Source organism: Nerophis lumbriciformis, linkage group LG11 (assembly GCF_033978685.3).
Source record: "Nerophis lumbriciformis linkage group LG11, RoL_Nlum_v2.1, whole genome shotgun sequence".
Classification (NCBI taxonomy): domain Eukaryota; kingdom Metazoa; phylum Chordata; class Actinopteri; order Syngnathiformes; family Syngnathidae; genus Nerophis; species Nerophis lumbriciformis.
Window position 1 is genome coordinate 32,884,873 of NC_084558.2, and position 17,118 is coordinate 32,901,990.

Sequence of the window (17,118 nt, forward strand, 5' to 3'; positions counted from 1 at the left end):
AAAAACAGAATACAATGATTTGCAAATAATTTTCAACCTATATTCAATTGAATAGACTGCAAAGACGAGATACTTAACGTTCGAACTGGAAAACTTTGTTATTTTTTGCCAATATTAGCTCATTTGGAATTTGATGCCTGCAACATGTTTCAAAAAAGCTGGCACAAGTGGCAAAAAAGACAGAGAAAGTTGAGGAATGCTCATCCAACACTTATTTGGAAAATCCCAGGGGTGAACAAGCTAATTGGGAACAGGTGGATGCCATGATTGGGTATAAAAGCAGCTTCCATGAAATGCTCAGTCATTCACAAAGGGATGGGGAGAGGGTAGGGCTGGGCGATATATCGAATATACTCGATACATCGCGGGTTTGTCTCAGTGCGATATAGAAAATTACTATATAATGATATTCGAGTATACGTTTTCACGCACTTGCTTTTAGTTGCGGGCATTACACTACAGGCTCTTCTCACTCTTTCTTGTCTCTCCTTCTCACAGAGACATAAAACAAGCGCACCTTCTTGCATACGTCACATACTGTCACATGTGCAATGTCATACGCTCTCACGGAGCAGAGAGGTAGCGGCATGGGTAACGTTAGCTGTGATGCTAGCGATGCGGTGAGAGTGGTAATACGAGAGAGAGAAGGTGCGAATCTGGTAACAAATGAAGGAAGAATTAATTCCCAAGAAAAACAGCACAGGGTCCATCGTCTGGCGGTGGTTTGGCTTCAAGCGGCAAGATGTCGAACAGACAACCGTAATATGTCTGTCATGATCTGTGGTCTGGATCATGTTTTTTGTTATTTTCGGTTTAAGACTCCAATAGTTTCTGTTTGCGCTCCCTTGTTTGTTTTAGTTTCCATGACGACTGATTAGTTTCACCTGTCTCATGTGTTTGACTCACGCACCTGCTTTAATCAGAGACTATTATTTAAGCCTGATTTGCCAGTTAGTCGTCCTGGCGACATTACTCTGTATTTGCTCTGTTCATGCCATAGATTCATGCTCTGCAAAGTAAGTTTTGTTTCATGTCCATAGTTTCTGCCTGTGTGTTAGTTTTTGTATCATACGCTAAGTTGTGCCTTCGCCTTGTGCGCCCTTTTGTTTGTACCTAGTGATAGCGAACAATTAAAAATGTTCCTACCTTCAAGCCTTGTCCGATATAGTCCGATTGCATCCCGGGAGAACAAATCTCGCAGCAAGCTGCAACCCCCCCATCATGACAATGTCAAGTGTGCGGCAAAAGCGTTGCTACAAAAAGTAGCAGCACTGCTAATGTGTAGCACCATTTGAAAAGTCACCCGCTAGAGAATAAAGAGTGCTTGAAACTCTGCATGTCAACATCTCCGTTCGGTTCCACACCAACAAAATGCCCAAGCCACCATTTCCAGATCAACACCGTATGAAAAAACTAGTCAACAACAGAAGGAGATAACGTCCGCAGGAACCAACCACATAGCGAAGCACATACACTATTTGATCTCCTGTTATGCAGCTCATTTTTATTTGACAGTTATTGAAATATCTTATGTGACATCATGCACAAAAGTGCACTTTATTTGTTTTAAACTATTGTAGTGGCGTTCTGTACAAAAAGTGCACTTTAATTTAGTGTTGTTTTGATATGTCATCTTAGTGACATCATGCACAAAAGTGCACTAATAGCTTGTTTTAAAATGTCCGACAATCTTGCACTGGGGCGGTATAGCTCGGTTGGTAGAGCGGCTGTGCCAGCAACTTGAGAGTTGCAGGTTCGATCCCCGCTTCCGCCATCCTAGTCACTGCCGTTGTGTCCTTGGGCAAGACACTTTACCCACCTGCTCCCAGTGCCACCCACCCTGGTTTGAATGTAACTTAGATATTGGGTTTCACAATGTAAAGCGCTTTGAGTCATTTGAGAAAAAGCGCTATATAAATGTAATTCACGTCACTTCACTTCACTTTCTGTTTTGATATTACATGAATGTTTGTGCCACTGCTTAATAACTGTTTAATAAATACAGTTTTGGTAAATTGACTTAGTTGTGGTTTCCGTCTCTGTATGAAAGTTTAAAATAAGCATATATTAATGCAGTATGAACAAGAATGTTTTAATGTAGACACATAGAATCGTCATACTAGTGCATACCTGCCAACTTTTGAAATCAGAAAAACCTAGTAGCCGGGGTCCAGGGGCCGCAGGCCCCGGTAGGTCCAGGACAAAGTCCTGGTGGGGGGTTCAGGCTTCGCCCCCCGACGCAAAATGATTATTAGCATTCAGACAGGTTAAAATGTTGCTAAAACCATCACTTTTCTATCAGTCACAGTGACTTTTCAAAACAAAAATATTACAGCAAAAATCATATGGGTTGATTGACATGTTTATTCTGTAAGCTAACTTCAATAGTTTGAAATTATTTTGACAGTTAATGCCAGTTATCCTGTCAACCTTTCACAAGACTTCAATTTGTTAATTGAAAGTATAAACAGTATAAACACTTTTTACAGTAAACAAATGGTAAAACAGTACTAAACAATTCCATTAAAAAAAAATTGGTGTCATTATTAACTTTCTGTCCAAGCTTGTATAATCTACTGCCTTGTTCAATTGTAAAAAATATTCTGTGCCTAAAATTCACATTTCTATCACAATTATCATACTGTAAACATGGTAAGCTAACTTCATTAAAATTAATAGTCCTGTCAATAGCATGGAATTACAATACAAATGTAGTTTTTTGTAAGCCTTTCAAAAGAATTCAAAATATGAAAAATTAATGAAAATTAATTTAAGCCATCAGACACTTGAAAAGTGGCACATCACATCTCTAATGTAATCATTTTAACTTTTCAACAGAAATAGCACTGCAAAAATATTAAGGACATACTTCTGTATTTTGGTAGTTATGCTGTCAACATTTAACAAGATTTCTTCAACTTGGACTTGAAAGCATAAATAGTATAAACACTTTTAACAGTATAACAGTACTAAACAATTCCAATAGATAACATTGGTGTCATTACCTTTTTGTTTGCTCAATTATTGCCTCCGTAAATAAAACTTCGGCATTTATCACATCCAAAGAATCTGTTTGGGCGACGAAAAACGTTGAAAGTTTTCCACTTGTATCGCTAGCAACGGCATTAGACTTGTTTTTTTGTCCCAACGTGGTCTTTTACATCGCTAATTCCTCCGTGTCCGATCGAAAAATCTTGTCTGCACAAGGTGCAATTCGCGTAGTTTTCACCCTTTTTGGAACGGATAATTATTCCCGGATAGGCTTTTGAATATTCTTCACGGAATGACTGCAGTTTTCTTTTCGGTTTAAGACTCGTATGCGATTTTTCTCCGGCTGATTCCATGATTGTTCGCTCGTTTGGAAACAATGGCCTCGTTCTTGGCAGCGGTGCTATAAATAGCCTCGCGCATGGCATTCGGAATGGCTCGATAGGAAGTTACGGGAAGCAGTGTCGATTGTCATTGTTGTTACGCGATTTCGTGAATAAAACTTAAAAAAAAAAAAAAAAATTTAATTAATGAAAAACCGTATTTTTTATCACTGCAACCGTAACCCGGAATAGGTTGATGAAAACCGTACTAATTACGGGAAAACCGGAGTAGTTGGCAGGTATGCTAGTGTGATTATATGCATCAAGTGTTAATTCAAGGCTAAGGCAAAATATCGAGATATATATTGTGTATCGTGACATGGCCTAAAAATTTCGAGATATTAATAAAAGGCCATATCGCCCAGCCCTAGGAGAGGATCACCACTTTGTGAACAAATGCGTGAGCAAATTGTCAATCAGTTTAAGAACAACATTTCTTAACGAGCTATTGCAAGGAATTTTGGGATTTCACCATCTACGGTCCTTAATATCATCAAAAGGTTCACAAAATCTGAAGAAATCACTGCACGTAAGCAGCAAGGCTGAGAACCAACATTGAATGCCCGTGACCTTCGATCCCTCAGGCAGTAGTGCATCAAAAATCGACATCAGTCTGTAAAGGATATCACCACATGGGCTCAGGAACACTTCAGAAAACCACTGTCAGTAACTACAGTTTGTCGCTACATCTGGAAGTGCAATTTAAACTATACTATGCAAAGCGAAAGCCATTTATCAACAACACCCAGAAACACCGCAAGCTTCGCTGGGCCTGAGTTCATCTAAGATGGACTGATGCCAAGTGGAAAAGTGTTCTGTGGTCTGACGTGTCCACATTTCAATTGTTTTTGGAAACTGTGGACATTGTGTCCTCCGGACCAAAGAGGAAAAGAACCATCCGGATTGTTATAGGCGCAAAGTTGAAAAGCCAGCATCTGTGATGGTATGGGGGTGTATTGGTGCCCAAGACATGGGTAACTTACACATCTGTGAAGCCGCCATTAATGCTGAAAGGTACATACAGGTTTTGGAGCAACATATGTTGCCATCCAAGTAAGGTTACCATGGGCGCCCCTGCTTATTTCAGCAACACAATGCCAAGCCACGTGTTGCAACAGCGTGGCTTCATAGTAAAAGACTGCGGGTACTAGACTGGCCTGCCTGTAGTCCAGACCTGTCTCCCATTGTAAATGTGTGGCGCAATATGAAGCCTAAAATACCACAATGGACTGGTGAACAACTTAAGCTGTACATCAAGCAAGAATGGGAAATAATTCATGAGTTGAGCTCATCATGGTATCTCTGTGCATTCAAAATGCCATCATTAAAATGCACTACCATTATTATGTTGTCCATAACATATGCCTGCCCATACCATAACCCCACCCCCACCATGGGCCACTAGATTCACAATGTTGACATCAGCAAACCGCTCTCCCACACACGCTGTCTGCAATCTGCCTGGAACAGTAAAAAACAGGATTTATCCTTGATGAGAATACCCCTCCAACGTGCCAGACGCTATTGTAAGCATTTACCCACTGAAGTCGGTTATGACGACAAACTGCAGTCAGGTCGAGACTCCGATGAGGACGAGCATGCAAATGAGCTTCCCTGAGATGGTGTCTCACAGTTTGTGTAGAAATTATTTGGTTATGCAAATCAATTGTTGCAGGAGCTGTCCTCAGCTGATCATGGAGGTGCACCTTCTGGATGTGGAGGCTGGTGTGGTTTCACGTGGTCTGCGGTTGTGAGGCTGGTTTGATGTACTTTCTCTTAAACACCTTTGGAGACGGCTTATGGTAGAGAAATGCATATTTAATTTACGAGCAACAGCTCTGGTGGACATTCGTAGAGTCAGCATGGCAAATGCACGCTCCCTCAAAACTTGCGACATCTGTGGCATTATGCAGTGTGATAAAACTGCACACTTCAGAGTGGCCTTTTATTGTGGGCATCCGAAGACACACTTGTGCAATAATCATGCTGTTTAATCAGCATCTTGATATGCCACACCTCTGAGGTGGGATGGATTATCTTGGCAAAGAAGAAATGCATGTTAACACAGATTTAGACATATGGCGCGACATTGCTGGTAAAATGAGCAGAGGCTCATATTAGGCAATGCACACAAAAACAGCGTGGAGGAAAAAAGGAAGGTATTTTGGCTCAAAAACTAATGATAAAGTTGAAGTTATACACATTGAAGCGCTGCTCTGCAAGTTGTGCTTAGATCTTGCTTTAGTTAGCGGCTAACTTCTATACGCAGTCGGTAATGTTTCGGCTACTTCTAAATCACTAAACCTCGCCTCCATGGCGACAAACTACGTTTCTTACAAATATCATCCTGCAGGATGAGGAATAGCTAAAAATGGCTTCACTACACACCGTTGGAGGAAACACTAGTTAACAGTCAACAGCAAGCTAGCACTCCGGAATGTGAACAAATGCCCTGGGTGGGTCTACACACACATACACATACATGGTAAATGGGTTGTACTTGTATAGCGCTTTTCTACCTTTTTTTTAAGGAACTCACATTCACCCATTCACACACACATATTCACACATATGTGAATGGCGGGAGCTGCCATGCACTGCGCTAACCAGGCCCATCAGGGGCAAGGGTGAAGTGTCTTGCTCAAGGACACAACGATCGTGACTCGGATGGTAGAAGGTGGGGATTGAACCAGTAACCTTCAGATTGCTGGCACGGCCACTCTCCCAACTTCCCCACGCCATCCCCGTCTGCAATGATACCAAGTACAAGAGCCTTACACAGTTAATACTACAATGAATACGTCTATTTTTTACTATCACTAAATATTTTGTCCTGTCCAGCCACTCAATCATATTGTTTATACAGATGCCTATATCTGCTATACATATTTACTTTACAAAAGAGAAGTGTGGGACACTTCTCTTGTTTTCTTATTTAAATGTGACTTTATTAAATTGATTTATATTCATGTTTGGCGCAGCCAGAGGTGATAGAAAGAAGAAAAAAAAGGAAGACAGAGGGGGAATTTGCGGGGACAAGATGAGGGATAAAATAAAGAAACAACAACAAAAACAAAACAGCAGCAAATACGTTATGTAGAAATATGATGCGAAAAGTGATAGCAGAGAAGCAGTGAAGTAAATATTAATAACACAGAAACAACAATGAACATTATTGCACTTCAGGCAGCACGGTGAAACAGGGGTTTAGTGCATGTGCCTCACAATACGAAGGTCCTGAGTAGTCCTGGGTTCAATCCCGGGCTCGGGATCTTTCTGTGTGGAATTTGCATGTTCTCCCCGTGACTGCGTAGATTCCCTCCGGGTACTCCTGCTTCCTCCCACCACCAAAAACATGCACCTGGGGATAGGTTGATTGGCAACACTAAATTGGCCCGAGTGTGTGAATGTGAGTGTGAATGTTGTCTGTCTATCTGTGTTGGCCCTGTGATGAGATGGCGACTTGTCCAGGGTGTACCCCGCCTTCCGCCCGAATGCAGCTGAGATAGTCTCCAGCACCCCCCGCTACCCCAAAAGGGACAAGCGGTAGAAAATGGATGGATGGATGGATTATTGCACTACAAATGGAGCAATACAAATACAAATAGAAATAGCACTATTGATGATGAATAATAATAATTACCTCTATTCTCAACAATACAATTGTTTTAAATGCAACAATACATATATGTAATGATAACTTGAATTACAAAAGAAGGCAGATAAATGGAGGGGAGGAAAGAGAAGCATTAACCTTGTAGATTGTTATAGTAACAATAGGTTAAGCTTTGTCAGTGTGTCGTGTTTTACCCAGTTTCCCCTTGAGGAACAACGTCAATATATGTTTGATGAAACGTGATTATATGCGTGAGTGTATGTACGCATATGTGCTTCTATATGTACAGTATTTGTGTACGTATGTTTGTACAGTGAATGTGTGTGTGGGATTCTGTACCGTGAATGTGTATGTATCTACTTTATTTGTGTATGTATGTGGGAGCACATGTACCTATGTATGTAGCCAAGTACCAAAGTGTATGTATGTATGTATGTATGTATGAATGAATGTACATATTTATGTATACAAATATGAATAATTGTGTGTATGTATGTGTATTTGTATGTACAATATATTTGTCTCCCAGTGTGTGCAGGAGCCAAAGTATGGCCCCAGCCACCCAGAGAGCCCAACCCAAAGCAGCAGGTGTGGTGCCCAAGGAAGAAGGGACCACCGGCTCCATGCAGTCAGGCCAGCCAACGACAGACCCCCTACCGTGCTGCCGGACAGAGCCAGTGGCAGGACATAGAGAGATGCGTCTTGAAGAGGAAAAGGCAAGGGAGAAGCAGGGGACAGACGTCCCCCTAGCCAGCGAGAGACCACAACTCACACGGGCAGAAAAGGCAGGACGCCCCGCTCCGAGGGGAACAGACTCCCCGCAGACGGGAAGGCCGCCCCAAACCGCCCCACCAGCAACCGGGCCCCCACAAGCAGGAGAGTATGTCCAGCGCGGGGCCACGGGAACCACCCACCCGACCTGCAAGGACCCCAACGATGGAGATGGAACATCCAGCAACTGCCCTGGTGGATCCTCCCCCCAAGGGAAGAGGAAGTAGAAGAAAAAAGATTAAAGAAAAACGAGATCACAGACACACTGCTAACACACAAGGTCACTAGCCCAGCAGCTGGCCGCCTTGCAACACAGCAGAATACCTTGCAGTGCACCGAGCTGCCACGTTAGATGCGGGGACTAGACCCAGCAGGACCCAACCAAGACGTGCATCCTGAAGGGGCCCCAGACATGCAGCCTGGCCGCAGTAGCCTGAAATGCTGACCCCTGCCGGACAAGCAGGCCCCGAGAGCGCCCGGAAAAATATATGTACTGTGTATGTACACAATTATACACACACATATATATTTGCACATATATATACATTATTATTAATAAACCCATGAAATGACATCCCTGGACCCAGATGAACTTAAATTATGACAAATGTATGACCGTGTCACTGCTTGGTATTGGATTAATACTGAAATGTGTAATATCACCCAAAACGTATGTAGAGTATCAAACAACAGTATAAGTGATTATCATATTTTACAGAAGTGTAGATAGAAGATGTTAAGACAGAGAGTATTCAGATATTAACAATAAATAACAGTAAAAAACAAGTAGATAACTAATTCATTTTCTACCACTTGTCCCTCATAATTTTGACAAAATAATACAACCAGAAATGACACAATAGGGTACTGCATGCGTCAGCAGCCAATTAGGTGCCTTTGTTTGCTTACTTACTATTAAAAGAGAAGTTGTCTCCTATATTTCTTGTCAAATTCCAAAATTATTCTTTGATTGCAATAAGAAATGTTTAATGTATCATAAGCCTTTCTTTTTAAATAAAGCCAATTATGAAAAGTATAGAGAAGTATCAAAATACATTTTGGTACCGGTACAAAAATATTGGTATCGGGACAACCCTGTGAAAACGAAGGTCTGCGCCTACTGAAAGCCCTTTTTTATGCTAATATTAACAGTCAGGGCCGTCGTATAGACTGGAAAGGTGATGACAATTATACAGGCCCACGGCCAGCTAGGGCTCACAAATCGCACTGAGTTCTCTTATGCTAAATCCTCATATATACATATACATATATATTCAGGGTGTAACGGTACGTGTATTTGTATTGAACCGTTTTGGTACGGGGGGGTTTGGTTCGGTTCGGAGGTGTACCGAACAAGTTTCCACACGAACATATTAAGTAGCCGCCTCCGCTTCCTTCTGCCTCTGTCTGTCAGTCCTCTACACCAGTGATTTTCAACCTTTTTTGAGCCGCGGCACACTTTTTACATTTACAAAATCCTGCGGAACACCACCAACCAAAATGACACTCTAACACAGTATATAATACATATAGTTAATAATATAGTTTCTAAATGTATTTTGTAACGTTAGCTCATTTTGCGGTGTGTGTGTGTGTGTGTGTGTGTGTGTGTGTGTGTGTGTGTGTGTGTGTGTGTGTGTGTGTGTGTGTGTTACGGACAGTAAAGCCCTGTCTGTCTGTTATTTCACTTTACCTTTTCTGTGTTGATTGAGCTGTGTTGAAGCAGCAAAAAAGGACACTATGTTAAAATGAAGAGTTTCTGTCTCTGATAGTTGATATAATAATGTAACTGCATCATTAAGCCTACATGAACTCCATGGTGTTCCGGGATGAATAGTCTCTCCTATTGCTATTGTACCATTTTGTCAGCTATAGTTACATTAATCATTAGTAATGCAGCAGCCTCGGTTTGAATGGCAGGGTCCCTGCTATCACATGTTGATAAAAATATAACATTTACATAATAAAAATCAACTACAGGCTTCCCAAATGCTGTAATAAATTAAGCATGATAAGTTGACTTGAAACTGTTTAATGTTGCACTTTTTATATGTAGAAGAAAAGTTGTATCATTTTATTTAATCTGAGCAACAACTTGAGGCAGTTTAATGTTGATTAACGTGGGCAGAATTATTATAGTGTTCCCAATGTTAAAAGGATAAAGCCATTGTTTACAAATTTGGTAAATAAATAACCAAAAAATGTATATTTTGTTGTTTTCTTACTGTACCGAAAATGAACCAAATCGTGACCTCCAAACCGAGGTACGTACCGAACCGAAATTTTTGTGTACCGTTACACCCCTTATAATATATATATATATATATATATATATATATATATATATATATATATATATATATATATATATATATATATATATATATATATATATATAATTCAAATTTTAATAATTTCAATAACCCCCTCGGCCCTTTCTTGAAAAATGGTTTTGTCCACACCAATGTTCCCTCTTAAGTGCGAGCCTGCCGGCTTTAACCTCGCCAAAACAATATAAGCAAAACTACTATCCAGCAAAACTGTTCACTTCCTGTCATAGTCACACCAAAACAAACAAACTATATGTTGTATTGACAGCAACAGCTCGCCAAAAGACGCACACAGTGATGCGTTCACGGCCACAAAAAATGACAACTCCAACACCACACATTCACTCTGTTAGGTCATTAAAATGTGATATGGTTAACACACAGCCAATCAATGTCCAGGGTTTCCCGCAGCGCTTTATTGTTAAGGCGGCCGCCTTAACAACAAAGACCCACCGCCTAAACTAAAGTCTTAACAAGCTGCTCCGCTTAGTTCTGCCTCTGCCTCTGTCAGTACGTCTCTGCAGCACTCAGCTTTGTCCCACCCACAGAACCATCTGATTGGTTACACGCAGAGTGGTAACAGCCAATCAGCAGTGCGTATTCAGAGCGCATGTAACAACCAATCAGCAGTGAGTATTCAGAGCGGATGTAGTCAGTGCTCCTTCGGTGGAGTGAGCAGATAGGCGTTTAGCAGGTAAGGCAGCGGACTCTCCCCAAATTATAATAAACACCTCCCAGTCAATTACTAGTAACATCACTATGGGCCCGTTGACGTTCTAGAAACATACGCGGCAGCTCAGCTTGCTCGCAGTCCTTGAGGTGAAGGCTAATTAGCTTTTAGCGTATTGTTAGCTCACTGTGCGGTGTGTGTGTGTTACGGACAGCAAAGCCCTGTCTGTCAGAGAAAGACAAGCGTTATTGACCAACAGTTAACAACTAAGTTATTTCACTTTACCTTTTTCTGTGTTGATTGAGCTGTGTTGAAGCAGCAAAAAAAGACATTATGTTAAATGAAGAGTTTCTGTCTCTGATAGTTGATATAATAATGTAACTGCATCATAAAGCCTACATGAACTCCATGGTGTTCAGGGATGAATAGTCTCTCCTATTGCATTGCATTATTTTCAGCTATAGTTACATTGATAATTAGTGATGTAGCAGCCTAGTTTTGAATGGCAGGGTCCCTGCTATCACATGTTGATAAAAATATAACATTTACATAATAAAAATCAACTACAGGCTTCCCAAATGCTGTAATAAATTAAGCATGCTGAGTTGAACATATGTCAGCATGTGGCCCCACTCTTAACTCTTTTTTTCAAACGCTTATTGCAAACGCTTACTTATAGTAAGTCATTAATTTGACTTAGTAAGTCATTATTTTGTTATTATTTTAAATTACTAAGTCATAATAATGATATACTTATTATCTCAGGTAACTAGGACTGTTCTGTTTTTACTTTACGGAAAAAATATCGAGATACACATCGTATATCGCCATTCAGCAAATGGAGCGGAAAACTCAACCAAAAATTGTAGGTTTCTTCACGCGACGAAGCCGGCCTACTTCACCACAGTCTGTAGTCTATTGTCCCCCAGGCTGTGGTGGCAGCGACGAGGTGGAGACGTGATGGCGACAGGCCGAGTTACACCGATCCTTACACCCACCCACCTGTCTGTCCGCCGGAGAGACACCACCTTAACTAACAGATTTTCTGGGGGAGACACTGAATGTCATTAACAATGTGTTATGCATGTGTGTTGCAGGTTAGCTTACAGCAGCAAAAGCCATTAAAAGAGTTAAATGATGCATGCTAACTCTTATTTTAGCAAAATGAACAAGCACTGTGCACCAACACTCTCCAATTACAATTGAGCGTATTAACAAAGGTAATTTCTGGATATAAATCACGAAATGCTGTTACTAGATTTCATAAATGATATTAAAAAAACCTCTGCAATGATGTATTTTACTGACAGAAACGTGTACACTTTATCCCATGGTTGTGCTGCTGTTGTGAACATTTTAAGGTGAACTATATGTGATCTCTGAAAAGGGGTACATGTCTCAAAGTCTTCCACAACAGGACCGCCACCCAGACTTTCAAGATACAGCTAATGAAAAACAAGATTTTTTATTTTCATTTAATCATTTATATTTGAAAATATTATAATAGAAATGACTGCTGTTATTTGAATGTTATAATAAAACATTTCACTTGTTATCAAGTCAGGTTTGGGACAGGTGTGCTGCTGGTGTGGCGACAGCATGCATGTCTGATGTGATCCAAGGAATGCTCAGGGAGTTTGTGCATTTGATCAGACACATGAAAAATTAGGAGGAACATTTTTGCACACCCCGATTTGTCCTTCCCTTGGTTCTTCCTCATCAGAATTAAGTGAGTGCATGTGAACTCCAGCAGGGTTAGCATGCCTTTCAAAAAGCAGAATTCCGCACAACAGAAAAGAGTTGAGAATAAGGCCAGGAGCAGGAGCAGCAGAGCAGGGGCCCAGCATGTTAAAAACAGTTTTTCCAAGAATGGTTACCGAGGCTGGCGAAAACCATTTGCCTACTTGTTCATTCATTTAAAGTCTGTAACATTACCTTTGACGGGGCACAGGTGTCATCTGGCCACGCTACACTCTGGACATGTCAAAAGTTCATTAAAGAAAAGTCGCCAGTTCATTATAAAATAACTGTGTGAGTGTATTTACATATACAGTATCACAGTGCTCCAGTATGCATGCGCCCATCAGAGGCTGTATTAATTATGATGCATTCAAGTTCTACTCAGTAATAAAAAATGCTTGAATAATTACCTTCATCATGAGCTCATAAATACTAATTATGAGCATCTGACGGGGTCAGTTACATTATATGTGTGTTATGGTCTTATGAAATGCGTTTAGTGGGAAATTTGAATAGCCTAAATCAGGGGTGCCAAACTCATTTTAGTTTGGGGCCACATGGAGAATAATCTACTCCCAAGTGGGCCAAACAGGTAAAATCATGGCAAAATAAAGACAACTTCAGATTGTTTTCTTTGTTTAAAAATATTCTGAAAATATATAAATCATACTGTTATTGTTTTTTACACTTACATGTTGTGGTTAATAGTATTCTATCTTCATTTGTTGTTATTTATACGTTCTGAATAAATGATGTGATCATGTTCATCGGTCAAATAGGTGGAATTGATTCTGGCAGAGTTCTAAAATGCTCTAATTGGTGTTCATTTTTAATCCATCAAGATAAAGAAAATAACATCAAAATCAAATTAAATGGTAAATGGGTTATACTTGTATAGCGCTTTTCTACCTTCAAGGTACTCAAAGCGCTTTGACACTATTTCCACATTCACACACTGATGGCGGGAACTGCCATGCAAGGCCCTAACCACCACCAATCAGGAGCAAGGGTGAAGTGTCTTGCTCAAGGACACAACGGACGTGACGAGGTTGGTAGAAGGTGGGGATCGAACCAGGAACCCTCAGGTTGCTAGCACGGCCACTCTCCCAACCTCGCCACGCCGTTACAGGATGTTATTTATGTAGTTTACTCATTTCCCTCAACTGTTGTACTAACATCATGTGGTTTATTCTGTACATGTGTAGCATCATCTACAACAGGGGTGTCAAACTCAAATACAGAGTGGGCCAAAATTTAAAACTGAACAAAGTCGCGGGCCAAGGTTGAACAAATTAACCTTTTAATAGGGACCCAAACAAGTTTTGCATTGAATATTAAACAAGCAATTATATACCTTTATAGTGACATGCAAAATCGAGTTTCAAATAATAATAATAATAATTAAAAAATATCAATGGCATCCATCCATCCATCCATTTTCTACCGCTTATTCCCTTTGGGGTCGCGGGGGGCGCTGGAGCCTATCTCAGCTATCAAATACAATTTAAATAAAAATGTAATGCCTTTTGTATTTGCAGCCTTCTGAGGTAAATATCAACATTAACTTTTTCCACAGGCTAATAAAATTGAAAATAAAATAACAATGAATAAACAACCATTCAGGACTTTAAACTGCTCAGTTTGCAACACACTGATCTAATCCGATGTGCCCAAGCCAGATACATGGCATCTTTTCTTGGATGCTAGTTCATTAATGTCGGGGTTCAGGCTTTAAGCTGAGGTAACCTTCATTATCGAACGAAGGTGATCAGTCATTATATCTTGTAGTCCGCCCGGACCACAGTCTTGGGGGCGTGCCTTAAGGGCACCGCCTTTAATGTCCTCTATGAGCAGTCGTCACGTCCGCTTTTCATCCATTTTAACAACGTGCCGGCCCAGTCACAAGATGTGTGCGGCTCCTGATGAACACACAAGTGAATGCCATGCATACTTGTTCAACAGCGATACAGGTTACATTGAGAGTGGCCGTATAAACAACTTTAAGTTTTGTTACAAATATGCGCCACACTTTAAACCCACACCAAACAAGAATGACAAACACATTTCGGGAGAACATCCGCACCGTAACACAACATAAACACAACAGAACAAATACCCAGAACCCTTTGCAGCACTAACTCTGCCGGGACGCTACAATATACACCCCCGCTACCACCAAACCCCGCCCCCCACCTTGTAGCGTCCTCAGTGTAACTCCTATCGCTGTTGAACAAGTATGCATGGCATTCACTCGTGTGAACTGCAGAAGCCGCACATATTATGTGACTGGGCCAGCACACGTTGGACTGGATGAAAAGCGGATGTGACAATTTTCGGGAGGGGCACTTAAATCTGGGGTTGGCAAGTATGAGAATTAGCGGTGAATGCGGTATTACCGCGGCACCGCCGCTGAAAATAATCGGCGGGCCAGCTCTAGTGTTAATTTGATATCGCCTCAAGGGCCAAGTGAAATTACACGGCGGGCCAAATTTGGGCCAGAGTTTCACACCCATGATCTACAAAGATACAAAGAATTGCTATGGTGACATCCAGTGGACACATTTAGAACAGCAGTTTCTTTCATTCAAGAGTTTCAGGTCATTTTTATACTTAGCAAACTCATCCCACGGGCCGGGTAAACCATGTGTTTGACACCCCTGGCCTAAATACAAAAAAAGAGTTAGACAGCTAATAATACATAATTTACATAACAATACTTCTCTGACTTGAGTGGTTAATCATGATAATGGAAACAAATCGGATGTATTACACCGGGCACTGTCAAGAACACTAAAAAACAACAACATTGAAGGTGGCAATTAATGAGGTAGAGGGGCCCCACACTGATACTCTTTCAGGGGGCCCAGAATTCCTAACAACGGCCCTGTTTACAGTATAGCAAATATGGATTTTCTTCTGTATTTCCTAGAGTGTGACAGCTGCCTTCAAATGTCCCACTTGGGGTGGACTGCAGTCTTTTGGGATCCACGTTGTAATCTGTTCATTAGCATCATAAGTCAATAATAACTGTTTCACGCCTGTTGACGTCAGCCGTCAGTCATGTATGCTGGTGGTGGAGGGGCGATACGTGCGTGGAAGAGGAAGACGAGGGAGATGCATACATTAAAAACGCGTCACTGTGTATATAAGAGAGCAACACCCACGCGTCTACGGCATAGTGGTTTTGTGGGCACGCACGTGCAAATGATTACAATCAAACAGCGCGAGGGAGACGTTACCGCCGCCTGCTAGCGAATGTGTAAAAAGATGCTAATTGCCGCGCTCGCCTGGATTGGGGTTGATTCGTGATTTGACAAGTTCACAACAGACCGCCCATGGCGTGACAACTGGCTTTTGGCGCTTTAGTGCCAACGATGCTCGCAATTCAATCAAAAGTTAAACCACCCAAAAAGGCAAATGGAACAGAGTACTCACGTATAGACGAGAGCGGCGGGTTGTCAGTGGCTGGGTGAGGTGTCCGTGTCTGCGGCAGCGAGTGGAAAAGTCTCCCGTTGACAATTTAGTCCGGGAAGCGTCTTTTAGTCGCAATCATGACGCGCGCGCTGCGTGTCCCAAATTTCCAAAACTAGAGCTGTGTTTATTTCACACCTTTCCACACACCAACAATCACGTACTTGGCGGACACGCGCGCACAAGGTGTTTCACGGTGGAGCCCCTCTTACCTACTTTGCTCCCTGGTGACGTCACTGCAAGACGCAGCCGCAGGTTCTGTATTCGTACTTTTAGCAAAGCCACATCACCGCAAATTTGCACACTGCAAATTATTTGCCACTTGCCAAGATTTCACATTTTTCTTCTAAAAATGTCCCTAGTTTTAAGCGCTATTTACATATTTTTTTGTCATTGCACATCTTAATTTTAGCATGTTGTCTTTTCTAGTTAAAAAAAAAAATATTCAAATAGGATATTTTGGTTCAACCCAGAAAATCTTGTTTAAAGATTGTGCAACTTTCCATCCATCCATCCATTTTCTACCGCTTAATCCCTTCGGGGTGGCGGGGGGCGCTGGAGCCTATCTCAGCTACAATCGGGCGGAAGGCGGGGTACACCCTTGACAAGTCACCACCTCATCGCAGGGCCAACACAGATAGACAGACAACATTCACACTCACATCCACACACTAGGGCCAATTTAGTGTTGCCAATCAACCCATCCCCAGGTGCATGTCTTTGGAGGAAGCCGGAGTACCCGGAGGGAACCCACGCAGTCACGGGGAGAACATGCAAACTCCACACAGAAAGATCCCGAGGCCGGAATTGAACCCAGGACTACTCAGGACCTTCGTATTGTGAGGCAGACGCACTAACCCCTCTACCACCGTGCTGCCCTTATGCAACTTTCCAAGGATGCTTAATTTAAAGGGGCCATATGTAAGAATTTAATGTCAAGTCCTCATTAAATGGCCCTGATATGTCAAAAGGCATTAATAAATCATGTTCTTTTCGAATGCCTTTATATCTGATAACGGTAGTTCAACCGGGATATGCTCATTTCAAAATTAGATTTACAGTATTGTTATTGTTTTCATTTCGATGCCCCGCCCTCCACCGTTTGACCAATTAAAAAGTCTGTGAGTGTGTCACATCCAGGTTGCCAGT

At 41.5% G+C, this 17,118-nt stretch overlaps 1 protein-coding gene across 2 annotated transcripts in view; it reads right to left on the bottom strand.

The window, feature by feature from the left end:
* gabbr1b (gamma-aminobutyric acid (GABA) B receptor, 1b) overlaps positions 1 to 16,179 on the bottom strand; it is a 580,862-nt gene extending 564,683 nt beyond the window's left edge. For both annotated transcript variants that reach the window (XM_061966778.2, XM_061966776.2), the window contains exon 1: positions 15,934 to 16,179. The gene's annotated coding sequence lies outside the window, so the exon portion shown is untranslated. The remainder of the gene's footprint in view (positions 1 to 15,933) is intronic.
* Positions 16,180 to 17,118: the final 939 nt, after the last annotated feature.